The sequence below is a fragment of the Macaca fascicularis genome, chromosome 11 (assembly GCF_037993035.2).
Source record: "Macaca fascicularis isolate 582-1 chromosome 11, T2T-MFA8v1.1".
Taxonomy (NCBI): domain Eukaryota; kingdom Metazoa; phylum Chordata; class Mammalia; order Primates; family Cercopithecidae; genus Macaca; species Macaca fascicularis.
The window spans coordinates 15,626,872-15,639,679 of NC_088385.1; the positions used below are offsets into that span (position 1 = coordinate 15,626,872).

General features: G+C 44.4%; 1 long non-coding RNA gene across 3 annotated transcripts in view; it reads left to right on the top strand.

Annotated features, from left to right (window-relative positions):
• The first annotated feature begins 1,394 nt into the window (after nt 1–1,394).
• The window catches only part of LOC123567465 (uncharacterized), a 30,494-nt gene continuing 19,080 nt past the window's right edge, over nt 1,395–12,808 (top strand). Inside the window, exons 1-3 of one of the 3 annotated variants that reach the window (XR_012420040.1) lie at nt 1,395–2,203; nt 6,056–6,190; nt 10,881–11,117. This is a non-coding gene — a long non-coding RNA (uncharacterized lncRNA). Of the gene's footprint in view, nt 2,204–6,055; nt 6,191–7,162; nt 7,745–8,399; nt 8,767–10,880; nt 11,118–12,808 lie in introns of those variants that run through there. The other 2 variants (XR_012420041.1, XR_006690412.3) reach the window with 2 other exon arrangements.

Consider the following 12,808-nt stretch of genomic DNA (forward strand, 5'->3'; position numbering starts at 1 on the left):
CCCAGGAAGTGGAGGTTGCAGTGAGCCGAGATCGTACCATTGCACTCCAGTCTGGGCAACAAGAGCGAAACTCCATCTCAAGAATAAATAGATAAATAAATAAATAAATAAAATAAATTAAAAAAAAATAATAAAATAAATTTAGAGTAGCGTAAGTGTCCACTGTTTATAAAGTCCACAGTAGTGTGCAGTAATGTCCTAGGCCTCCACATTCACTCACCACTCACTTGCTCGCTCACTTAGAGCGACTTCCAGTCCTGTAAGCTCCATTTATGGTAAGTGCCCTATATGGGTGTACCATATTTTATCTTTTATGGTGTATTTTTATTGTAACTTTCCTATGTTTAGATTTGTTTAGATACATAACTATTTACCATTTACAATTGCCTGCTGTATTCGGTACAGTCACATGCTGTGCAGCTTTGTAGTCTAGGAGCAGTAGGCTATTCCAAGCAACCTAGGTGTGTAGTAGGCTGTGTGGTATGTGTGAATATACTCTGTGATGTTCACACAATGACAAAATTGCCTAATGATGCATTTCTCAGAATGTATTCCCATTGTTAAGCAATGCATGACCTATTCTTACTGATCTGCTTTTAAGTTTACTGTTCATTTCCTCTGCTGTGTCCAGTCTATTGTACATCAAATTACTTCTTCATTTCTGATTTTTTTTTTTTGAGATGGAGTATCGCTCTGTCGCCCAGGCTGGAGTGCAGTGGCGTGATCTCGGCTCACTGCAAGCTCCACCTCCTGGGTTCACGCCATTCTCCTGCCTCAGCCTCCCAAGTAGCTGGGACTACAGGCGCCCGCCACCACGCCCGGCTAATTTTTTGTATTTTTAGTAGAGACGGGGTTTCACCGTGTTAGCCAGGATAGTCTCAATCTCCTGACCTCGTGATCTGCCCACATTGGCCTCCCAAAGTGCTGGGATTACAGGTGTGAGCCACCACACCCGGCCTCTGAATTTTTTTTTTTTTTTTTTTGAGACGGAATTTCGCTCTTGTCGCCCAGGCTGGAGTGCGGTGGCATGATCTTGGCTCACCGCAACCTCCGCCTCCTGGGTTCAAGTGATTTTCCTGCCTCAGCCTCCCAAGTAGCTGGGATTACAGGCACCTGCCACCAGGCCCGGCTAATTTTTTTTATTTTTAGTAGAGATGGGGTTTCACTATGTTGGGCAGGCTGGTCTCGAGCTCCTGACCTCAGGTGATCTGCCTGCCTCAGCCTCCCAAAGTGTTGGGATTACAGGTGTGAGCCACCGCTCCTGGCCTGATATGTTTTTTATTTCTAGTATTTTCATTCTTTTTTTTTTGAGATGGAGTCTCACTCTGTTGCCCAGGATGGAGTGCAGTTGTGCAGTCTCTCAGCTCACCACAAGCTCCACCTCCTGGGTTCCCGCCATTCTCCTGCCTCAGCCTGCCGAGTAGCTGGGACTACAGGCACCTGCCACTATGCCTGGCTAATTTTTTGTATTTTTAGTAGAGACAGGGTTTCACCGTGTTAGCCAGGATGGTCCTGATCTCCTGACCTTGTGATCCACCCGCCTCGGCCTCCCAAAGTGCTGGGATTACAGGCATGAGCCACCGCGCCCGGCCTAGTGTTTTCATTCTTTAAGTGTCTGCTCTTTGTTAAAATTTCTCGTTTGTTCATAGAAGATGTTTCCCTTTTTCACCAGGTCCTTTGTCATATTTGTTAATGTTATTTTAAAGCCCATTTATAATTGCAAAATCTGGGCCTACTTGGGGCCAGCTTTTATTGATGATTTCCTCTCTTGATAATAGATCATATTTTCTTGTTTCTTTAGGTGCTTTGTAGTTTTAAATTTATGTTGCACATTGCATAAAATGGAAAGTAGAGGTTAAAGTAATATTTACTCCCAATAAAGGACACATCCTACAGGAAGCGGAATAAGTATAATAGTATAATCTGAAGTTAAAGTGAGCCTGGGGTGTTTTTTTTGTGTTGCTTTTTTTTTTTTTTTTTTTTGCAGTTTTAGTTACATTCTGATCACCATGGGCTTCAGATGTTTTGACAGCAGGATCAAGATGTTCTCCTCAGCAAAGCTTAGGATGTGACACCTGCAAGGGCACAGAGATCCCTTTATGCTTGTTATCTAGCCACCGGTTTTACAAATCATGGCAACCCGTCTCGTTGGTGTTGGGGTGTTACTGCTTCTAGGCCCTCTCAGTGGACAGAGCTAGGGAATGTATGTATGTGTTTGTGTCCATATGAATATACACTCGTACATGTATCCATACATTTACATTTACCTATTTTTATATCTATCTCTCTATATTGGAAAACATAGGCCGGGCGCAGTGGCTCACGCCTGTAATCTCAGCACTTTGGGAGGCCGAGACGGGCGGATCACAAGGTCAGGAGATCGAGACCATCCTGGCTAACACGGTGAAACCCTGTCTCTACTAAAATACAAAAAAAAAAAAAAATTAGCCGGGCGTGGTGGCGGGTGCCTGTAGTCCCAGCTACTCGGGAGGCTGAGACAGGAGAATGGCGGGAACCCAGGAGGCGGAGCTTGCAGTGAGCTGAGATCCGGCCACTGCATTTCAGCCTGGGCGACAGAGCGAGACTCCGTCTCAAAAAATAAATAAATAAATAAATTGGAAAACATAACTTTAATATTTCTAATTCCAATTAAACAGTCCAGGGTTTATTCTAATTTTCTTCCTCTCCCCTTTCCTAACTCTCTTCTCCAAGAACGATGGTTTTTATTATCCTTCGTGTTAATTTTTTATTTGATCATTCCCTGTCTACATAACCAACAGTTGTTGCTACCCACTTCTGCATAGACGGTCTCGCCACTCTACTTGGGCTCTGACACACCATCCTGGGCTGCCTCCTTGCTGGGATGCCTTGCTCATCCCATTTCCTCTCTTAACTTGTCACCCCGGGTTGCTTAGGTGTGGCCCTGCTCTCCCCGCTCAGGCTCCAGTACCTGACTCCAGGCTACCCTTCTATGGGAACATCTTTATCACTCTGCTTAGACTCCAACGTCTTGTGCCAGACCATCCCATAGCATGGGCATCCTCCTCTCCTGCATGGGCCCCGACATCCCATGCCAGTCCACCCTCACACACATGCCCCATCACCCTGCGTTCACTCAGACCCTTCACACCATGCTGCCCTTGTGTGGGACACCTTCCTCATATTCTAGATCCTCCAACAGCCTGTGCCGGTCCAATCCCCGCTGTGCATGCCCTCCTTGCCATGCTTGGGCTCCAGCTCCTGTGGCTGGCCCATCCCTCCCTTCTTCTCCCATCCCTCTATGGATGCTTTCCCAACCTTTCAGGCTTAGACTTGCCATTTGGGGTCACCATGATTCAGGGACATCCTTCTAATTCTGCATGGGCTTCAGTACTCAAGATTCTTCTCCTGTGGGGATACTCTCTTCACCCAACATGAATTTCAAAACCGGTCCCATGCCTGGTTATATATATGAGACAATATTATAGTGTTAGAGATGAAAGGCAATAATTATATCATTAGATTAGATCCAGTTGAGATGGGTTGAGAACAGTTATTCACAAAATAATTAACTCCTCTGGAGTGCCTACTATGTGCCAGGACCTGTGCTGACCATTGAGGTTACCATAACCTCTTAGCTGCTACATACTAATTTGTTAGGGTTAGTTGCAAGTCTGGCTTAATCATCCTATCTGTCCCCTAGCCATGACACTAAGATGTAAGGGAAGTCACCTAGTTCCATATTTCTAGTATAATTATCACCCCCGGCCGGGCACAGTGGCTAACGCCTATAATCCCAGCACTTTGGAAGGCCGAGGCAGGCAGATCACAAGGTTGGGAGTTTCAGACTAGCTTGGCCAACATAGTGAGACCCCATCTCTACTAAAAATAAAAAAGTTAGCTGGGTGTGGTGGTGCACACCTGTAATCCCAGCTACTCGGGAGGCTGAGGCAGGAGAATTGCTTGAACCCAGGAGGCAGAGGTTGCAGTGAGCCAAGATTGTGCCACTGCACTCCAGCCTGGGCAACAGAGTGAGACTTTGTCTCAAAATAATAATAATAATTATCACTCCCAACCTCAAGCCATAATTCTGCCTGCCTCACCATCTTGAACCTCCCCAGAGAACTATTAGCTGTTTAACCATTTTCTCATAGAAACTATTAGGATTAATCCCATCCTGCCTTATATCCTTTTTTACTTCAGTTACTACCTGAAGTCCAAGCAACCTAGAGAACAGTGTATAATATACTATCATGGTGCTAAAATGAGTATATTTGGCCAGGCACAGTAGCTCAAGCCTATAATCCTGGCTCTTTGGGAGGCCAAGATGGGTGGATTGCTTGATTCCAGGAGTTTGGAACCAGCCTGGGCAACATGGCAAAACCATGGCTCTACAGAAAATACAAAAATTTGCCAGGTGCATGGCTCACACCTGTAATCCCAGCACTTTGGGAGGCTGAGGCAGGTGGATCACCTGAGGTCCAGAGTTCGAGATCAGCCTGGCCAACATAGTGAAACCCTGTCTCTACTAAATATACAAAAAATTAGCCGGGCATAGTGGCAGATGCCTGTAATCAAAGCTACTTGGGAGGCTGAGACAGGGGAAACGCTTGAACCTAGGAAGCGGAGGTTGCAGTGAGCTGAGATCATGCCATTGCACTCCAGCCTGGGCAACAAGAGGGAAACTCCATCTCAAAAACAAACAAACAAACAAAAATTAGCCAGGCAATGTGGCATGAGCCTGTGGTTGCAGCTACTCCAGAGGCTGAAGGGGAGGATCACTGGAGCCTGGGAAGCCAAGGCTGCGGTGATCCATGATGGTGCCACTGCATTCCACCCTGTTTCAAAAAAGAAAAAAAAAAAAGAGTATATTTAAAATATTTGTTTGAATATTCATGAACTATCTCTCAAAAAGTATACAAGAACTATGTAACAGGTAACACTGATACCTCCAGGGAGGGAAACCAGGTGTTCAGTGGGCTAAGGAAGGGAAATTGTTGACCTTATATATCCTTATGTAACTTTGAGTTTTGAACAGTGTGAATACATTTACCTATCAAATATATATATATATTTGATATATATATATTTCCTGCCTCAGCCTCCCAAGTAGCTGGGACTACAGGTGCCCACCACCATGCCCAGCTAATTTTTGTATTTTTAGTAGAGATGAGGTTTCACCATATTGGCCAGGCTGGTCTCGAACTCCTGACCTTGTGATCCACCCGCCTCGGCCTCCCAAAGTGCTGGGATTATAGGCATGAGCCACTGCGCCTGGCCTACAAATGGCTTATTATTTAGGTATTTTATATATATATATATATATATAAAATATAATATAATATGACTCATTTCTCTAATGGTTTGGGGCATTTCAATTTTTACTGATTTTTTTTCAGGACATAAGGCTGACATTGGTTTTCTTGCAGGCTCCTCCTCCCCATCCCTTTGCCTCCCATCCTACCCTTTGCCATTTCTTTCTTTTCTTTTCTTTTTTTGAGATGGAGTCTCACTCTGTTGCCCAGGCTGGAGTGCAGTGGCATAATCTTGGCTCACTGCAACCTCTGCCTCCTGGGTTCAAGCGATTGTCCTTGCCTCAGTGTCCTGAGTAGCTGGCATTACAGGTGTGCACCACCACACCCGACTACTTTTTTAATATTTTGGGTAGAGACAGGGTTTCACCATGTTGGCCAGGCTGGTCTCACACTCCTGACCTCAAGTGATCCACCTGCCTCAGCCTCCCAAAGTGCTGAGATTTCAGGTGTGAGCCATTGCGCCCGGACCCCTTTGCCATTTCTGATCTGGGAATTATTTAGTTGCTGTGTTTTTGTTTTTGTTTTAATTCAAACAAACAAAAAGATTAACAGCTTACTGACATATTGTTTACGTAGCATAGAATTCACCCATTTTAACTGTACAATTTGAAGAGTTTTAACACATTTAGGCAACCATCACCATAATCCAGTTTCAGAACATTTTTGTCACACCAAAAAGTTTCTTCATGCCCATTTGCTTTCTGTCCTTATTGTTTTCCCTTTTCTTGATTTTTTTCTTTTTCTGTTTCTTTTTTTTTTAGTGATGGAGTCTTGCTATGCTGACCATGCCGAAGTGCAGTGGCTGTTCACAGGCACAATCATAGTGTACATCAGCCTCCAATTCCTGGGCTCAAGTGATCTTCCTGCCTCAGCCTACTGAGTAGCTGGGACTACAGGTACAGGCTCTGCACCCAGGTCTTGTATTTTAGTTTTTATTTATTCAATTAATTAATTTATTTTAAGACAGGGTCTCACTCTGTCACCCAGGCTGGAGTGCAGTAGTGCAATCACGGCTCACTGCAGCCTCGACCTCCTGGATTCGAGCCACCCTCTTACCTCAGTCCCCTGAGTAGCTGGGACTATAGGTGTGCCCCACCATGTCTGGCTAATTTGTGTATTTTTTTGTAGAGATAGGATCTTGGCATGTTGCCCAAGCTTGTCTGAAACTCCTGGGCTCAAGCCATCTGCTCATCTTAGCCTCCCAAAGTGCTGGGATGACAGGCGTGAACCACCACTCCTGGCCGTATTATTTTTTAAAGAGGAAAAAGAATCATGAATTCATACTGATATTTTCGACTGAGGTCTTCAGATATGGCATCTTCTTTTGCCACACCTTGTAAATCTGAGACAAATTGGTTGGCATTGAAGCTGAGCCTGGAATTTGCCAACATGTTAAATGGTGTGTGACCCCCTCACTTCCCTTTGGAAGAGTTACCGAAGTTGATGCTAACAATACTCATTTATCTTCTTCTCCAACTGTCTGCCAATTCACCTTGGAGTGGCTTGGCTCGATTTCCTTTTAATACCCTGATTAAGAAAAACGCGGCCGGGCGCGGTGGCTCACGGGCCGGGCGCGGTGGCTCACGCCTGTAATCCCAGCACTTTGGGAGGCCGAGGCGGGCGGATCACAAGGTCAGGAGATCGAGACCACGGTGAAACCCTGTCTCTACTAAAAATACAAAAAATTAGCCGGGCGCGGTTGTGGGCGCCTGTAGTCCCAGCTACTCGGGAGGCTGAGGCAGGAGAATGGCGTGAACCCGGGAGGCAGAGCTTGCAGTGAGCCGAGATCGCGCCACTGCACTCCAGCCTGGGTGACAGAGCGAGACTCCGTCTCAAAAAAAAAAAAAAAAAAAAAAAAAAAAAAGAAAAACGCTAATGCATATGAGACCGATCATAAAATGAGGATCGATCCTGCAAGATAGATGCCAAAACAAATGCAGTGATGCCACATTAGGGTTTTCTAATGTAACTTTTATCAGATGCCAACATGCACAAAGTACTGTGCAGAGCCCAGCGTGAAGCAGAGTCCCTAGCTACAGGGGTTGCAGTGGGAATGTGGAGGCCAGAAAAACCCAGGGAATTGTATGATACAATCCCAATGGTTGGGAGGAGGTTATTATGCAGAACAGCGACACTGAGCCATTCTGCATCACAGAAGTGTAGATTTCTGATGAGGGCCCCTTCTTTTTATCTCTTGTTTTTCAAATTAGCTAGGAGACAGCAAATGGGGAATTCAGGAAATTTGCTTTAAGCCATTAGCTAGGTGGAGTAGAATGCACCCTTGCTTGACCTGGGCAGCACACGGCTGCTTGTGGTGCAGGGTGATGTAGAGGAGACTTCAGAGGAATTGAGACAAGGCTGGGGAGATCCTGCTCAGTCCCAAGGGTGATGGCAGAACCCAAAAGTCCTTGACGATGTGACTGTGCTACATGTGGACTATGTCACAGTAGGTGGGTAAACTCTCTGTATTTTTTTTTTTTTGGCTGGGGACAGAGTCTCATTCTGTCGCCCAGGCTGAAGTGCAGTGGTGTGATCTCGGCTCACTGCAGCCTCCATCTCCTGGGTTCCAGTGATTCTCCTGCCTCAACCTCCTGAGTAGCTGGGATTACCGGCACCCATCACGCCCAGCTAATTTTTGTATTTTTAGTAGAGACGGGTTCTCACCATGTTGGCCAGGCTGGTCTCACCATGTACCTTCCCTTAGGGTAAAGTATAGTTATTCTGATGATTAAATTGAGGAAAGAGAGAGACCCTCTCATATTGTTTTTATTGTTTTATACTCAGTACCTGTTTTAAGAAAAAAACAAGGTAGCAAAACCAAAGACAGGCAGCCCAGTGCCAGGCCCAAAACCAGGCCTGGGCCTGCCTGGCCTAAACCCAGTAGTTAAAAATCAACTCACAACGTAGAAACCAATATTATTCATAGATTGCAGGCATTGTATAGAGGAACACTGTGAAACTCCCTGCCCTGTTCTGTTTCCCTCTGACCACCGGTGCATGCAGCCCCTGTCACGTACCCCCTGCTTGCTCAAATCAGTCACGACATTTTCACGTGAAATCTTTAGTGTTGTGAGCCCTTAAAAGGGACAGAAATTGTGCACTCGGGGAGCTCGGATTTTAAGGCAGTAGCTTCCCGATGCTCCCAGCTGAATAAAGCCCTTCCTTCTACAACTCGGTGTCTGAGAGGTTTTGTCTGCGGCTCGTCCTGCTACATTTCTTGGTTCCCTGACTGGGAAGCGAGGTAACTGACGGACGGCTGAGGCAGCCTCTTAGGCGGCTTAGGCCTGCCCTATGGAGCATCCCTGCGGGGGACTCCCGCCAGCCTGAGTGACACGATCCAAAGAGCGGGTAGGCAATTGTCCCGGTGGAACGCCTCATCAGAGCAGCGTGTAGCAGGCCCCCGCAGAGGATTAACATAGTGGCTGAACACCGGGAAGGAACTGGCACTTGGAGTCCGGACATCTGAAACTTGGTAAGACTAGTCTTTGGAACTTGCCCCACTCCATTTGAGTGGAAGCGTGGCCTGATCACCCACGGTGTGCCTGGACTGGCACTTTTGTTCTGGTTTTGACTTGACTTGAATTGCTGGATACTTCGGTTTTGGTTTTGACTTGGCTTAAATCTCTTGGTACTCGGATTCTGAATTTCGTGGTATTCTGATTTTGGCTTGGTATAAACGATAAACGTGTGTGTGTGCCCTCTTTACTCGTTCTTTGTTTGTGGTGAGTGTGTGTGTTGTGAGCGTGGTATTTGCTCTTGGGAAAACATGGGTCAGGCGTAAAGTAAGCCCACCCCATTGGGAACTATGCTAAAAAATTTCAAGAAAAAAAAGAAGTGGAGGGAGACTGAATTTATATAAAAAGAATGTTTATAATAAGTCAAAAAGTTGAGACATGTCAAAAAAATGTCTGCAAAAGTCGTAAAAGAAAAAAGTTATAAAAAATCTTTTTCCGCAAAAAATGTTGTATAATTTAAAAGCAATAAGGCCTCCTGAGTACTATTGAAGAAACAGTTATGTGCAAGGTGTATAAGAAAAGTAAAATATACCTTTGGTAAAAAGATTATAAGGAGGCATAAAAATGTGGATTTTTAATCTACATTAAAAGGTTAAAAAATTATACTGTTTTAAAAGTTTAAGCAAGTTTAAAAATGTTAATTGTAAAGAAAATTCTGTGTGCAAACATATTAGCTAAAGTTAAAAAGGTATCCAGTTTTTCTGTGAACTGGACGTTAAAGTAAAATGCAACAGGTTTTTCTTAAAGCATCAACCTGCTCTTTAAAAAAATTATAAAAGGTTAAAAAGAGTCTATAAAATCTTACCTTACAGTCAAACATAAAAAATTGGATAAATATGTGTACAAGGTTTTATTAAAATTAAGTTTAATATTAATAACACACTAATATAGTAAAGATAAAATTTAGCTTATCTGGTATAAAAATCATATAAAAAGCATTATTAAATATAAAATGGTGTTTAGCTTTTTTTTTGGTCAAAAAACTAGTAAAAATAGGTACTAAAGGAAATGTTCATTTTACTAGAGGATCATAGAAGTTAAAGACTTAAAACAAACTTTGACAATTAAGACAGCATACCAAGATGCAAATGCCTGGTTGAAATGGATCAAATATTCCATCTGCATGTTAAACAAAAGCAATTGTTACGCTTGTGCACATGGCAGGCCAGAGGCCCTGACTGTCCCCTTCCACTAAGGTGGTCCTCCAGTTGACCAGGCGTGGGCTGCATGGTAGCTCTTTTCCAGGATTCTACAGCCTGGAGTAGTAAGTCATGCCAAGCTCTCTCTGCTATATCCCGAAGTCCCCCGAGGGCCATCCAGCTTCCGTCTCCCAACACTAAGTTCACTTCATGTCTCTCACGGCAAGGAGGAGACTTAGCATTCCTTGGAGACCTAAAGGGATGCAGTGAGCTTAAGAATTTTCAAGAGCTTATTAATCAGTCAGCCCTTGTTCATCCCCGAGTGGATGTGTGGTAGTATTGTGGTGGACCTTTACTAGGCACTCGCCAAATAACTAGAGTGGCACTTGTGCTTTAGTCCATTTGGCTGTCCCTTTCACCCTGGCATTTCATCAATCAGAAAAATATATAATAATAATAATAGGCCGGGCGCGGTGGCTCAAGCCTGTAATCCCAGCACTTTGGGAGGCCGAGACGGGCGGATCACGAGGTCAGGAGATCGAGACCATCCTGGCTAACATGGTGAAACCCCGTCTCTACTAAAAAATACAAAAAACTAGCCGGGTGAGGTGGCGGGCGCCTGTAGTCCCAGCTACTCGGGAGGCTGAGGCAGGAGAGTGGCGTAAACCTGGGAGGCGGAGCTTGCAGTGAGCTGAGATCCGGCCACTGCACCCCAGCCTGGGCGGCAGAGCAAGACTCCGTCTCAAAAAAAAAAAAAAATAAAATAATAATAATAATAAGACATCGTAAAGTGAGAGAAGCCCCTTGTAGGTCTTTCAACTCTCACATCTATTTAGATGCAATTGGAGCCCCACAAGAAATACCAGATCAATTTAAAGCTTGAAATCAGATAGTTACAGGAGTTAAATCAATATTTTGGTGTTTATCTGTAGACTGGGAGCAGTATGTGGATGGGAGCAGCTTCGCTAACCCCTGCAAAGTGACTCTGAAAAAGACAGTAAGCCCTGCTCCAGTCACACCCGGAAGCTGACTGGTCCATGCACGGCCGAAGCATGAGGAAACTCATCGTGGGACTCATTTTCCTTAAAATTTGGACTTGTACAGTAAGGACTTCAACTGACCTTCCTCAGACTGAGTGCTGTTCCCAGTGTATACATCAGGTCACTGAGGTAGGATACAAAAGATTGCTACAGTTCTCTTATTTTATGGTTATTATAAGTGTACCGGGACTCTGAAAGAAACTTGTTTGTATAATGCTGTTCTATCCAAAGTATGTAGCCCAGGAAATAACCAACCTGATGCGTGTTATGACTCATTTTAAGCCTCCCATGATCACATTTTTAAAATAAGACTAAGGACTGGTCCTTTTCTAAGTGACACAAGTAAAGTCATAGCTAGAACAGAAGAGGGGTCCCCAAAAATGTAACCTTAAAATTTGACGCCTGTGTCACTATTAATAGTAAGCAGCATGGGATGGGATGCCGTTCTCTAGATTGAAAAAAAAAGCAGAAAATAAGTATATCTGTGAAGAATCATATTTATGTGAAATGTGTCAATACTGGTCTTGTGTCATTTAGGCTACTTGAAAAAAAAATTTTTTTTTTTTTTTTTTTTTTTTTTTTTTTTTTTTTTTGAGACGGAGTCTTGCTCTGTCGCCCGAGCTGGAGTGCAGTGGCCGGATCTCAGCTCACTGCAAGCTCCGCCTCCCGGGTTTACGCCATTCTCCTGCCTCAGCCTCCCGAGTAGCTGGGACTACAGGCGCCTGCCGCCACGCCCGGCTAGCTTTTTGTATTTTTTAGTAGAGATGGGGTTTCACCGTGTTAGCCAGGATGGTCTCGAACTGCTGACCTCGTGATCCACCCGTCTCGGCCTCCCAAAGTGCTGGGATTACAGGCTTGAGCCACCGCGCCCGGCAAAAAAAAATTAAAAATTTAAAAAATCCTGTTTGGCTCCAAAAAGGAAAAGTCAGCCCCTCCTGCATGAGTGGGAGCTGCAACCCTTTAGAATTGGTAATCACAAACCCCTCAGACCCAAAATAGAATAAAGGAAAATACATAACATTAGGCACTGATGAAAAAGGACTAGATCCTAGCGTAAGCATCCTAATAAAAGGAGAGGTGCAGAGACGCTCTCCAGAACCAGTATTTCAGACTTTCTATGATGAACTAAATGTGCCAGTACCTGAGATTCCAGGAAAAACTAAAAATTTGTTTTTGCAATTAGCTGAACATGTAGCCCAGTCTCTAAAAGTCACTTCATGTTATGTTTGTGGAGGAACCGTAACAGGAGATCAACGGCCATGGGAAGCCCAAGAATTAGTTCCTACAGACCCAGTTCCTGATGAATTCCTGGCCCAAAAGAACCACCCTGACCATTTTTGGGTTCTAAAAGTCTGAATTATTAGACAGTATTGCATAGCTAGAGAAGAAAACAAATTCACTCATCCTGTAGGGCAGCTTAGTTGTCTTGAGCAAAAGCTGTATAATAATACCGCAAAAACAGTAACTTGGTGGACTTCCAATTATACAGAAAGAAATCCATTCAGTAAATTTCCAAGGTTGCAGACTGTCTGGGCCCACCCAGAATTCCACCAGGACTAGACTGCCCCCACCGGATTATACTGGATATGTAGACATAGAGCCTACGCTAAGCTGCCTGACCAGTGGACAGGTGGTTGTGTTATTGGCACTATTAAACCATCTTTCTTCTTACTGCCCATAAAAACAGGTGAACTTCTGGGCTTCCCAGTCTGTGCTTCCCTCGAAAAATGAAGCATAGCCATAAGTAATTAAAAATATGATAAATGGCCCCCTGAAAGAATCATACAATACTACGGACCCGCCACTTGGGCACAAGATGG